Source organism: Phodopus roborovskii, unplaced genomic scaffold (assembly GCF_943737965.1).
Source record: "Phodopus roborovskii unplaced genomic scaffold, PHOROB, whole genome shotgun sequence".
Lineage (NCBI taxonomy): Eukaryota > Metazoa > Chordata > Mammalia > Rodentia > Cricetidae > Phodopus > Phodopus roborovskii.
Genome location: NW_026126636.1, coordinates 1953060 through 1965000, shown reverse-complemented (window position 1 = coordinate 1965000; position 11941 = coordinate 1953060).

Genomic DNA, 11941 nt, shown 5'->3' with positions numbered 1-11941 from the left:
AGGCCGAGTGTGGAGGGTGCGCTGTGTTTCAAACCTGAGCCAATTGCCTATGGTACTGATCATGCCCTGGAGTCTGAAGTTCAATATTTCCTTTCCCACATGGTGCAGACACCCCCCCCCTACTTTGTGAAATCATATTATTCTAATGAGTATGCAAATGAGAGGAGAGCGGGTGGGGAACTGGTGGTAGCTGAGTGGCTTGTCAGACACGCTTTCCTGGGGAGGAGTGGTTGGTTAAGCCCAGCTCCCTCGACGGTCGGCAGCTGTGTTTGCTGGGGGACTTGCATTGGGTGGCACATGGCCAAGTCTGAAGGAGACACATCTTCATTGATGTCCCCATTGTTGCTTGTTCTTATTCATGGTATTTAAACAACTCATGCAGGTTTTGACAGCTCTCCCCTGTTTGAATTTATGCAAGTCTTCTTATTTGGGTGAGTTGTCTGAAGACCCATGGTCCTGGGGGCAGAGGAGGAAGGCGAGGTAGAAACAGGAGGTAGAAACAGGATTGCGTGTGGCATCCTTGGAATGCTTCCCCCCCCCCACATCCCACATTCCCCTGCCCCCACATCCCACATCCCGGTGCAAGTTAGCATGGGGCTGAAGCATTTGTCACATGGGGACAGGAGAAAGAGCTGGGGCTCTGGGTTAGTCTGCTGGGCTCCTAAGCTACTCTTTAGAGAAGGGGACAGAGAGGGAACAGGAATAGAAAGAGATTCGCCTGGGGACCTGTGCACAGATAACTCTCATTATGTCTCAAAATGATTCCCAGCCCTTTGTGGCCTTGGGCTTTTATTTTCCTTGTAATGGGTTAGAAGTCTCGTGCTATGTCCCTGTCACTGAGAGGTGGTTGTTATGGGCCACCTGAGGTCTGGTTATTAAAATCCTTACAGAGGTTTACCTGGATCCTCTCGTGGGCAGACACAGGCAAACAACAGGGCTGAGAGATCACGGGGTATTCATATGCAGCCAGCCTTCAACAGCACCTTCTCAGGGTGGACCGGACTGATTCGGGGTCCTCTGTGAATACTGGATCTGTCAGACATGTAGCAAGGTAGGCTCAAAAATAAAGTTAAGCATGACCCAGAATTAAAAAGCAGTTCTCTGTGGCATGTGAGACCTATGAGAGCTGCAGAGAATACCTTACTAGGAAAAGGGACAGTGTTAGTGTGTAGCTTGCCTTGTAAATGAGTCTGGTCCTAGGGGGAAGATGAAGACCGCAGCCTTCTGTGGACCTCTGCAACACAGGGAGGAGTCATGCATTTTCTTAATAAGATGTTAATTTTCAGTTGCATGCCATTAGATTGCAACACATTTTTAAGGAAAGATGTTATCTTTGTGAAGTTGACTTATTTGCAAACTTAACATAAGCTTTCAAACCCACAGAAAATATGGCAGTGTGTTTATATTTAAAATAGATTTTAAAAAAAATCCAACGAGTTACTGTGAATTCACTTACCACCCAATAATACAGGGATAAAAATAATTTATGCTCCTATTTTAATTAAAAGCAAATCATTTTATAAAGCAATAGGGGCCCAGTCTAGTGGTTAGATCAGGAGGTGGGAGTGGAGACTCAGCTTGCTTCTTGGCTTGGGTTGGGTTGGGATGGCGTACGTGTTTGGGGTAGGCTCTTAACCCTGCGCCATGGTTCTTTGAAATAGTGTGGTTCTCCCAAAATCGCACAGTGAGAGGTTGCTAAGGGAAGGTAATTTATGTGGCTAAGTCTTGGCCTTGATCTAAAAGGTTCGTGTTTGATCCCCACAATGGAGAGATTGGGTGTAGCGACAACTGTCTTGGGAATGAAAAGTTTCCCACTTGGGTACAAATAATTGAGAGACGGAGCAGCAACACCCCTGGTGGGTGATTTCCATTGTCACTGGGATCTAGCCAAAGCACATGGACAGAGACATGCCTGGAGCAGCTCTGATATCCATGCCTGATCCATGTCCCACGAGTTCAAGATAGAAATGAAATCATAAGGGGACAGAGAAATCAGTCACAAAGATGCCCAGCTCACAGCCTCAGACTCCATAATCCCTCACAGGTGCTGTGACTTTCTTGCACCTAGTTGGAGACTAACGTGCTCAGTGTGGGCTCAACAGCCAGAAAGGCTCTCTTAGAAGTGGAGGCTATTACTGGCTGAGCAGTGCTGAGTCTCCAGAACACTTTTGGACATGCTTTTGAGGCAGAGACAAAGTGCAAAGAATTGCCTCCATCTTCCAGGGATTCCAGTTCCGCAGAGACAGACAAGCAAGTGGACAGCCTGGGGGTTGAATGACAGCTCTGGGCAGATCATAGTTAAGTTTTGACTCTCTATATGCAGCCACTCAGTGGGGAGTATGGTGATATATTGTTTGTGACTTATTAAAGCCACTGGAGATCAAAAGAGCAAAGCAGCCATATTGGTTAGCTGTAGAAGCTAGGTGGTGGTGGTATACACCTTTAGTTCCAGGACTCAGGATTAAGAGGTAGCCGGATCTCTGGTTAGTTCAAGGCTACACTGACTACATGAAATTGATGTAGTCTTAAAAGAAACAGCTCACACAAAGGTGATCTTAGCACCTGGGATCATATGCCTTTAATCCCAGCACTAGGGAGGTAGAGACAGGAGTGATATGGTTGGGCAGAGAAAGGAATATAAGGAGGAGGAGACAGCAATTAAGAGCCTTTTGCCTCTGAGGACTCCCGGAGACAGGATTGTCATTTCAGCTGGGTAGAGGTAAGATCTATTGGCTTGGCTGAATTGCTTCTCTGATCATCAGTGTGAAGCTTAAACTCCAATATCTGTCTCTGGATCGTTCTACGGGGGAGTTCAAAGTAGATCCAGCCTCTAAGTTTCATCTGCCACTCTGTCTGTAGTCATCGGGTTGGAGTGGTCAGTGTGGATTGAGGCTCAGGATTTGGCATCTGAAAAATCAAGCTTGAACCATGTGTACGTAGTCTGTTAACCTGAGTGGCTTGTCAAGAGATGTCTCTAGACTTAGGATATCCTGATGTTAAACAAGAAATGTGAGGCTCTGTGTCATACGCTGTAAAGTACAGTGCGTGAGCACAGGGAATTGTTCTGCTCTTCTTTGACATGTCAGTTACCTGAGCTGCTTTTTTTTTTTTTTCTTTTTCTTTTTCTTTTTTCTTTTTTTGGAAAAGGGTAAAAGGGTAATTCCTCTAAGCGAAAAATGCTGGTTCTGGTTTTGTTTGCTTCCTTGAGGCAGGGATCTCTGTGTAGCTCAAGCTGGCCTTGAACTCATGATCTTTTCCTCTCAGTCTCAGGTGTGTATCGTTGTGCCCGACTAAAGGGAAGACTTTGTGTCTCCTACACAAGCGGTTTGATTGGAGTTTTCTTCCAGAGACTACCGGCAGAGGACATCAAAGATCACTGAGAAGCTGGGATACATTTGGTTGGAACATGAACACACACCCATCTCCTCCCTTCCGGTCACATGTCTGTGTGGCCTTGTGATTTCCACTGAGGTGTGGTAGTGAGCAGGAAGGAGGGGAGGAAGGTCCTGGCTTCTTCTTCCCTATCTAAAGAATCTTTCTAGAAAATAATCTTCCTTCACCCACTGGAAGCCTACTAACTCTGAGGAGGATGACAAAAAGTTTCCATTACATAAACCTCCATGGACACCACAGACAGACCAGGAGGCATGACAGTTGCTGCTCCCTATTTCTACTGGTGGGAATTAATTAGAAATTACTAGTGGGGATGAGAGAGGTGGCTCAGTGGCTGAGAGCCCTTACTCTTCTTGTAGAGGACCCAGGTTCGATTCTCAGCACACATGTATTTCACAACCATCTGTGATTCTAGTTCAGGGGATCTGACGCCCTCTTCTGACTTGGGTGGGTATCACACTCAGGTAGTACACATACACCACATACATGTAGGTATGTAAAACACTCATGCTCATCGTGTAAAGTTAAATAAATATTTTTAAAAGGTGTTGCTAATATTTTAACATTAGTTCAGACAGTAACTACGAAAGAAACAAGGACACATGTTTTGAGTTTAGCCCGACCTGCATTGTCAGAAGGGTTTTTCACTCTGGAGTTAGGGTAAGTGGTCTAAATGGCCCATCCTTCACTTTCTTTCTTGGTAAAATGGACACCATGCAGTATGCCTAAACCAACTGTGGAAAGCACTTGAAGATAGATGTTTATAAATTATTATTATTAGTCATGCCCTAAATAATTCAGGCATATAGGACGTCAGTGTGGGTTAGAGTCCTCAGGAAATTTTAAGTCAAAAGCAAAGAAATCCCTGGGTTATGGATTTTGTTTTGGCCAAGCAGAATGGGAGTGTGTGTGGGAAAGGTCTTAAGTCTAATGAGGTGGGGAAGATCCCCTTTGAAGCTTGTGTAAGTCTCCTCACAAAGGGTCATCTGGTGGTGTAGTGAGACTTCATCTCCAGCTGGTTGGTCCAGTCACAGAGAGGTGGTTGTTCTACGAGGGCTCTGGCTTCATCACCGGGGTAATCCACACCGAGGGCTGTTAGGAGATGGGGTCTTGTGGGAGGAAGTGGGTCACTCCAGAGCGCCTTTCCCCCCTTTCTTTTTCTGCTTCCTGAGCACTGTGTGAGGAGCCTGTCTGTTCACCCACACCGTCTCACCACAGAAGCCAAGGAGAAAAGGGGTGATATGACTGTGACCTTGAACCACCAGCAACATAAACCTTCCCCACCTGCCTATTAATTCTCTGCTCTCAGGTATGACTATAGCAAATACCTGAGGTAATCAACTTATAAGGAAAGGATTTATTTTGGCACTTAGTGTTAGAGGTTCTAGACCATAATGAGATGACCCCATTGTCCTCATCAGATGACCCCATTGTCCTGCTCAGATGTCCCCTTTGTCCTGCTCAGGTGACCCCATTGTTTTGACGCCTCTATTCCATGGGTTCTAAACTGCTCAATTCTGTGCCAGCCAGGAAGCTACAGCAAAGAAAGAGAGAGACTTAGGTCCTATCTCTGTTTAACGCATGTCTCTTAATGACTTGATGTCCTTGTATGTATGTGCTCAACTCCTGAAGATCTCACCATTCTCCAATAGCACCATGTGGGGACAAATCATTTAAACCAAAGACTTTGGAAAACATTGAATATTTAAACTCTATGCCACTTTCTATGGCCACTTGCTATTCCAACACTTGGGAGGTAGACACAGGAAGATTAGGAATTCAAGGTCATAAGTTTGAGGCCAACCTGGGCCTTATGAAATTCTGTCTCAAAGCAAAAATTTGAGGAAAATAATAATAACCGGATTCTGACTTTTTATTAGCTTTCAGAATCACTTCATCTAAGAATTAAAGAATTAAAAAGTCCCCCAACTTAGTTACAAAATACATTCTTCATCCTTTAAACAAGCTAGCATCCTTCGGTCATCCCTGAGTTTTCTGGGGAGAGAGAGAGCAGGGAGGATACAGGAGATTTCACCCTATATTGACTATAGTGACTGAATGGGCCAATGATGACCAATGGCCTTTGCAGACTGGGAACCGCCATCCTTGAGAAAGGTGGTGGTCCTCACCTTTAATCCCAGCACCTTGGGAGACAGAGGCAGGAGAATCTCCGTGAATTTGAGGCCAGCCTGGTCTACCAAGTGAGTTCCAGGACAGTCAGGGTTGTTACACAAAGAAATTCTGTTTCAGAAAACCAAAATAAACAAACAAATAGAAAAATAACTAAACCTTTAAATGAAAGAAAGGGAAATAAATAAAGGAGTGAAGAAAACATAACACACACTTGGTGCCAGGTACTCTTCCAGGGGTGTCTTATGACCTACCACAATTAATTTTCCAAATAGCTCTATGGGTTAAGATGGCATTGAGAATCCCATGCAACAGAGTGGTAAACTAAGGCAGAGAAAAACTTAACTATCCTGTTACTGGACCCTGAGCCCATATCCTGGCCCTACTGGAAATAGATGGCAGAGCTGGCTTCAAGTGTAGTTTGTCAGATTCCATCAGCCAAGCCCTTGGCTGCTAGGGATGATGCATCTTTGGCGATTCAGCATGACACAAATGTACCCCTTTGTGTGGCAAAGGGCCGGGACACTCTTGTACCAAGCACTTGAACCCCAGTGCTTTGCTTTTGGCTGAAGACCAGGTGTTAATGTTCATGCCTTGAGTCTCCGCCTCAGAGGCCAAGGCTGCAGATGGCTCATGAAGCCAGAGCTGTCTTTTTACCCATTCTGTTTTTGGAGTGTTTCAAAGAGATGGACAAGGTAGCCCGGACCCCTCCCTCCTCTGTGATCTCCCATCCTTTATCTAGGCTCATGACCATTTTGCCAGGTCGTTGACTTCCAAACCATGGTGACTGGCATTTTTCTCAGGAAATTTAGCAGACGGTTAGTGTCAAAAGAGAAGGGGAGTTTGGACATGTGCAAGATGCCTTCCCTTCTGTTTGTGCTGTGGGTATCATGGTTTGGTTCTTGCAGAATGCCCGTTTCAAAAAGCTCATGTGTTGAAGGCTTAGTCTCCAGTGGGAATGTGGGGCCCCTGGGAGGTGCTGGGTCAGAAGGACTCTGGCCTCATCAATACACTGGTCTGTTGATGGAACACTGCAGTATTGGGAGGAGGTCAGAATTTTAGGGGGTGAAGTACTCTGGAGCATGCAGGTCTTTGGGTGCATGCCTTTGAAGGGGCGATTTTATCTACCCTTTTCCTCCTTTCCATCCTCTTTTGCTCCCTCTCTCCCCTTCCTAGCTACCATGAAGTAAGCATCTCTTCCAAGTTCCTGCTTCCTGAAGCTCCTCCTCTCCTTGGCTCAGAAATGCACAGCCACCAAGCCCTGGGCTGAAGATGGAGACTGTAGACCACAAACAAATCTTCCTTTCTTTAAGTAGATTTCCCAGGGTAATTTGTCACAGCAAAGGAAAACTGACTGGCGCAGCTAGAATCAACTTTGGGGTTCGGTGTGCTAGACTGACAGAAACCATAGTCAGAGGGGCCTGCTTGAGGGTGGTGGCGTTTTCATGCAAGATGGGAAGAGACATCTCATGGATTCTGGTCATCTTCCTACTTACATTTGCTAGGGCTCTCCCTTCCTTCCTTTTTACATTGACACATAATTCTCAGAGTTTACATGTATTTAGTTTCACACCTTGTAATCTAGAAGTCAGCAATTTTGCCCTCAGCCCTCTAAGAAAGAGACTTTCAGAAAGATGACCTGAATTGGAATGTGGAGTGACTTCTAAGGTTACGGTCCCGAAGTCGTTTCCATCCTCAGCAAGCATTTGTTCTTTTAAGGGAACCAATATGTTTGTGTAACTGACGCAAAACAAGCTTGACTCTGAAAAGATTTAGCTTAATATCTGCCTATGCATTCCAGGGCCCGGCCGTCTGTGGGCTGCACATTAACGGCCCTGGCGGTGGTACAGCTCGTCACGTATGATATCGGGCACACAAATGTGACGTGATGCCCGTGGACTCTTGAGGGTAATTCGATGTGCCAGCCAGCTCGATGGGCAGAGAAGCTTTAAACACAGTTGTCACAAGTGAGAAAGAGCGCAGGGTCGAAGGCAGACTGGAGAAGCATGCAGCTTTGGAACCTGTCTCCAATCCCTAATGAAAGTGTTAATTAGTGGATTGCAGAATTTACAGTGAGAACAGCGACTCTGCCAGTCCACAAACCCCCCCCCCCTCCAGTGGCACACTCCTCATTAACCATTTCTTTATCTTGCCCTTCTTTTTCCAACCATCTTTTCTGTTTAGCCTAATCCACTAGGAGGGTGGCCTAGGGAATTGAGGGAAGGTTATTTTTGGGTGTGTGTGTGGGGTGGGAATGGGAGGACTTTGATGCTAAGAGAAGGCCTGTGGGGCGCATAGCTGTCTGAAGTTTATAGGAACAAATACACATTTAATCTGTGTAATCATTAATCTTTCTTTATGCAGAAATGATTAGTAAATTGGGTTTTTAAACAACTGCTAAGTGTACACATTGGCATCATAGATTAACTTATTTCTGAAACACTTGATTTTTATCACTCTGCCTAATAATTTATCCCCTGATTTATTGGGTGATATGATAAATCATGCACTATTTATTGTTTCTCCTATAAGGAGGGCAGTGATTTGTTAAGCATTGATGAAACCCAGCCTGTGCCTGGGGAAGTCTACTTTGCTGGCTTTCCTACTTGGCAGGGCAAATCTTCTACCAGGAGTGGGGTTATCCCAGTGGACTGATGACTGTGCTTAAACAGTTTAAATAACACAGCCCCAGTTAAACTCTACCTATATTCATCCCGATAAATGTAGTGTTCTTTGTTAAAAGGAGCTGAAGTGTAGTGGCAATGCTTCATGCCTCTAGATTCTTTTCCAGAACAGTTCTGAGTGTCCGCTGAGCACAGGCGGTATCTTGGTGCATGAGGCTCGGGTGACAAGCACACCTGAAGGCAGAGTGAGGTCCCAAACTAGGTCTTGAACTCTGACCACATAAAGCACCTTCCTAGGATTGCCAGAAGCATATTATGAAGATTTTCTGGAACCATCAATACCTAGACAGCTGGCTGATCTCTGTTGAGGGGAGATTAGGTATTCCGTGACTCTTTCAGACTGGCAACATTGCCCTCATTCTGTTTAGGTCATTGTATTTGACTAGCTCCTAGGTTGACTTGTTTCGGGGGAATAAAAAAAATTTCCATTGCACTGTATTCTTTGTACAGGTTAACACTGGCAACTGGCTGGGGACTCCCTGATGCACTGAACTCTGTGAACTGTCACCTTCAGAGTAGGATGGCCTCTGTGTACTCTGCCCTCAACCTTAGGAGGCTAACTGCATTGTGTGGTGATGGTAGGGGAGATTACAGCTGGCATAAATGTCCATGTCTGCAATCCCAGTGAAGTCTGAGGCAGGAGCATCCTGAGTTTGAGGCCAGCCTTGGCTACATAATGAAACCGTTTCTCAAGAAAAACAAAAAAGAGTAAACAAACAAACAAAAAACACAGAAGCAAGTCTGGGTCCCCAAAGGCCATCTCTTTCCACAGGGACACAGAGAAAATGCCCCTGAAATGATGCATATGAAGTACATACATATGCAAACATATGTATGCACATATGTAAATGCATATGTAATAATAATAATAAAAGAAAATTCCATCATGAATAAGAGAGGATGTAAGGGAGGGAGGAAAAGGAAGTGGACAATGATGTAATTTTTAATTTAAAAGAATGAAATAAAACATTGTAAACATTTTTAGAAATGTGTGGGATGTGTTCTTGCACCCTAATATGAGCAGTACTGGAATCAATCTGTATCCTAATACTTACTTGCCCCTTTCACTTTTATGCTCAAGCCAATTTGACATAGATTTACAGTTTTTAGAAATTCTCCTTAAAGTCATAGCTCTATGGCTAGGCCCATATTTCCCATCACAAGAGCTCCTTGCACAGAGGAATAGGCTACTTCCCCTTTCTTTTCTCTATACCTCAGTTTTCCATGCCTAAGCCTTGGCAGAGATGCCTGGGACTGTCACTGGTCCAAACTTTAACAACTACTATTGTAGCACAGACCTGCAATCCTGTCACCAGGGAGAGCTGAGGCAGGAGGATCCTAAACTCATGGTCTGCCTGGAGTATAAGGGTGAGTTCAATGCTGAGAACCTTAGTGAACTTCCCTCTTGAGATAAGAATAAAGGGCTCAGTGATGGGGTGCTGATGTAGAATGCAAGGCCCTGGCTTAGATTCTGGGGGCCACAAGAAGACATCTGGTTCATCTATCCCAAATGGAAGCTGGTTACAGCTTATCTAGGTTATGAACATTAAGGTAAAGCCTTGTGTGCCTATCATGTGTATGGCCTTGTGTACCCAGTGAAGGAGTTATGTGTACATGCTGTATATGGCCTGTGTGTGCCCATCAGAGGTATTGTGTACATGCTGTATATGGCCTGTTTGTATCCATCAAAGGTGTTATATTCACATGCTGTATATGAACTGTATGTACCCATTGAAGGCATGTATTGGGTCCACATGCTGTCTATGGTCTTTGCTTATACTTGAAGGCATTTTGTGCATATGTTATATTGTGTCCACATGCTGTATAATGCCTATATGAAACCAGCAGAACACATTTCACATTTGATCTTAGCCAAAGGCCCAGAGGCCAGCACACATTTTTACATAATAGACCCTAAGCAAACATGAGCTAATGCTCTGATTATTTTGAAGTGAAGAAAGACAGATGCTTTACCTTGTAAAGAGACCCACCAGGCTTTTGGTAGAGTCTGAGCTTCTCTGATGGGGGTATGATAAATTAAGGATGCTGAAAGTTTTTTCTTCTTCTTTCCCATCAAAACATAGAATCTACTGTCCCTTCCTTTGGCTGTGGAATGGGCTTAATAATTTCTCTGGTCACTAAATTATGGCCAAAGGGATGTTCTTGGTATCATAAAAGTAAATGCTTCTGCACAGCCAAAGCGGTAGTCCCTAGAATCAAGAATCCTAAGTAATGGGAAAAGATAGCTCCCTCTCAAACAAGATTCATATCCAAAATTTATAATAACTCAAAGAACACAATATTAAGAAAATAAGTAACCCAATTTAAAGTGGACAAAGGCCAAGCATGGTACATACCTGTGAAACCAGTGCTTGGAAGACAGACACCGTGATCATGACTTGGAAGCCAGTGTAATAACAGAGCAATACTGTGTGGCAAAGACTCAAGGGCTGGAAACTTAAGTCAGTGGTAGAGCACCTGCCTAAAAGCCACCAGTGGGGACTGGGAGTGTGGCTCAGTGGTAGAGCACCTGCCTAAAAGCCACCAGTGGGGACTGGGAGTGTGGCTCAGTGGTAGAGCACCTGCCTAAAAGCCACCAGTGGGGACTGGGAGTGTGGCTCAGTGGTATAGCACTTGCTTAACATGCCAAGGCCTTGTATTCCATCACCAGAACAGAAACAAAGAAAGGAAGAAGAAAAGAAAGAAACAAAGAGAGGATCCAAAGAGACGATTTCTTAGAAGACATGCAATTAGATATACTGGGGAAAAACTTAGCGTGACATATTATCAATTAGATATAAATGGCTTCTCTGGAAAGGATGAATGACAGCAAGCATTGGAGAAAATGGAGAACGATGATGTCCAACCGGTATACACTGTGGGGGTGGGGGAAGAGTGTGCATTAGGGAAAGCAGTACGGGTACGTCTCAGGAGAGGAATGCACCACTACACTGAGCTCCTGGCAGAGAGAGCCCTGAGTGAGTGCTGTTAGAATGACTAGCCAAGCTCTCTCTTAACCCACTTTCCCTGTAGACTGTCGAGTTCAATGCCAGCTCTAGTGCCTGGTCTTGGACAACCCCAGGTCTTGATTGTAGGCATACAATGCTGGGGACCACATAGGAACACGTGTATGTCACTTCTAAGAAAGGACAGACAGAATGTGGCAGTTCCATTTTGAAGCATGTTTGTCCTTTGAGTTGTCCCAGGAGCTCTCACAAACTGCAGGGTTGGGGGGGTGGGGTCAACCTTTTGCAACTTCTCTGTTCCTTGTCCCCAGGGAGCTTGTGAGTTTGGGAATGTGTTTATTCCACATCCACATTAACTTTGTGAAGTTAATACTTCATAAAGTACCATTTGCCAATAATGTCACCCTGTAATTACATCCTCTGAACTCATTCTGCCTGTGCATATGATGTGTTCATTCTGTAGCTGCAACCTTTTATAATGTTACCAATTGACACCGTAATTAGTATAGTTTACTGCCACACTGATTATGAGCGGCCTCCTTGTCAATCAGTTTCTGTTTGTTTCTGTTTGAGGAGCCATTATTCCCTTACCTCTAAACCTTGGCTAATTTACAGGGCACATGGGTGCAGGGGTGCTTGGTGTGTGTGAGAAAGGGATGCTCCTTCACGTGACCGTCTAGTTGGGAAGTGCTCCCTCTGCCTCCAACCTTGCTGTAGAAGCATGCTAGCTGCAGATGTCCAAGCACAGAACATCAGTTGCCCCAGTAT